The sequence below is a fragment of the Chrysoperla carnea genome, chromosome 5 (assembly GCF_905475395.1).
Source record: "Chrysoperla carnea chromosome 5, inChrCarn1.1, whole genome shotgun sequence".
Classification (NCBI taxonomy): Eukaryota; Metazoa; Arthropoda; class Insecta; order Neuroptera; family Chrysopidae; genus Chrysoperla; species Chrysoperla carnea.
This window is the reverse complement of record NC_058341.1, coordinates 24218498-24221076: the sequence shown is the minus strand read 5'-3', so window position 1 is coordinate 24221076 and position 2579 is coordinate 24218498. Positions and strand designations below refer to the sequence as shown.

Below are 2579 nucleotides of genomic sequence, written 5' to 3'. Positions count from 1 at the left end.
AATTTTGTTCATAGCATCAATATTTTAAGCGTTACAAACTTGGGACTAAACTTAGTATACCTTGCATATTACATATATGCATGGTATAAAAAGTTGCGCACTCTCGTCAAATAATGTTAACGTGGAAATAGAATATTCCAACTTAAATAATCTTACAGAGGAAGATAAACTACGCTATCTGATTCAGAAAACCGGGCTGGATAGTTAAGAGTTGGGTACGTCTCATGGTCGAACAAGCCACTCCCTTTCTCTATCGAAGAACCCACACATTATTATTGGAAATTCCGCCCATTGATAAAATGATTCCGCCTTCGGCGCTGACCATAAGTTTCTAATCCATTTAAAAAAATTATGCAAAATTATATCGTCCGGGAATCGAACCCGGGCCGCCCGCGTGGCAGGCGGGCATTCTACCACTGAACCAACGATGCTCTTATGTGTTGAAATGCAAATGGACTAATTATGTGATTTTATAAACACCTATACCAAAATTTTGTTCCTAAAATTAATATTTTTAAGCGTTACAAACTTGGGACTAAACTTAGTATACCTTGCATATTACATATATGCATGTTATAAAAATATAGGTGTATTTGTGTGATTTAAAGAATGTAGTAAATTGGTATTTAAAGTCGATGGGCGCGTTAGTACTGTTATGAGGCTACGGTCTGAGTTGTTCTGGTTGTAATAAGGGGAAAGTAATTTAATTTCTGCATACAAAGTAAAAAGTTTCATAAGAATGTTGATTGAAAAGGTCAAATATCCAATTAATTGGAAATTTTGAGGTCATTGTCATTTCTGATCAGCATGTAGAAAAACTAACTTTGCAAATTTAAGTCAGAAGTCATTTACCAGAAGAATTATGCCAGGACTTTGCATCCGAAAAGTTTTTGCATAACATATTTTAAGAATGGTGATTTTCGTAGTTAAAACGTACAATTAAAGAACATTGAAGAAATTTTTATAAAATCTCTTGCTGTACAATACAAAGTTATTGTTATATTTTCCCTTCTGTAACTGTCAAACACTAGCAAAGATTATCAAAGTTAAAAAGAAAAAAAATATTTACCAATAACGAAAGTGTTGATTTAATTTAGTTTTTTTTAACTTAGTTAGCACATTCACTCATTCAAGACATCAACACAAAAAAAGATGTCATCTATATCACTCCGTAAAAGATTTTACAAAGGAAAAAAAATTACCTATTTGAAAATAAAACCTTTTTTTTAGAATATGTTTTTTATTTTTTTTAATAAAATGGTTTATCTTCATATTTTTATATAATCTTCAAACGACACATACAAAAAGACTGAACGAGTTGAAACATCCTAAAGTTCTATTATATGTAAAATAGTATAAAACTAAAGCTTAGAATGTGATCTACTATCAGTAATAAAATGCGTTTGAATGTACATGTTTGAATAATATTATGTTAATTAATTTTATACCATGCTGTGTTAATTTTATTATGACATTTACAAAGTTTTTCATTTGATGATAACTGTGTTACTTTCGTACCAATCTTTGCTGATAATGATTAAATTAGGTAAGCACATAATATCTTTTGATGTTTTTTTTTTTTTTTTGAAACAACACAGATTTATGTTTTTACTCAAGGTGTAAACGTTTACTATCTTTGAAATAATATTGAGACAAAATAACACAAAAGTCTTTCTATATGTAGAGACACTGTAGTTAAAGAATGTTTCGTCGCCTATTTTCATCAAAGTATATCACATTGTCTCTATTACTACCTAGAATTAGGTAACTCATAAATAACATCCTTCAAGAAATAGTGATAGTATTTTGACTCAACCAAAAAAAAAAAAAGAAAATATTGCGGTCGTGGATTCCCGTTAGAAACGAAGTTCCTTGCGAAACTGTACAAAAACAAATGTAAACGTTAAATAAATACATATCGCTAATCTGTTTTTGATTGCTCACCTAAAAGTTATTGACTTATTAGTTAGTAAATTTAATAAATAATTAACGTTTATAAATTGATGTTCGTTTGACAGCTAACAGAATAGTAATAGATTTTTTGGTCAGTGTCAAGTAGGCAGTGATCCCAGACTCTCATATTTATAGTGCTTACACGAATTTTACCATTTTTGTACAATATATATCAAAAACTAGTTATTTGTATGTATCCATAACTAGTTTTGGATGTAAATAGTACAAAAATGTAAAATAATAGAAAGTAGGTGAACATATAGGGGTTTCCCAAGGATTTGGTACACACATACACACACAAAGAATATTAACAATGTTACGTGACCTCACCATGGGAAGACGCGTTAAAGAACTTCGCTTCAAACAAGAAAGAAAAGATAACGTTTCCCAGGACATGATTGATCAGCGCAGTTAAACATAACGGCATTAAACTACTTTTCTGATAAGAATAACCAAACACAAGAATTGTGTGTCAAGAATTATTAACTTCATCCAGTCCTATAACATCTGGTGCTATACATATCTAAGTGGCACTTGAAACATTCATCAGTCGTAGCACACAACTGGAAAACATTTATTACAAGGTTCATTAAAGTTGTGAGTCAAGGCGAAATGCATTTTCTCGC

At 30.6% G+C, this 2579-nt stretch overlaps 1 non-coding gene across 1 annotated transcript; it reads right to left on the bottom strand.

Moving 5' to 3' along the window:
• Positions 1 to 360: 360 nt before the first annotated feature.
• Positions 361 to 431, bottom strand: Trnag-gcc. Its single transcript has one exon. It is a non-coding gene; the product is annotated as a tRNA-Gly (tRNA).
• Positions 432 to 2579: the final 2148 nt, after the last annotated feature.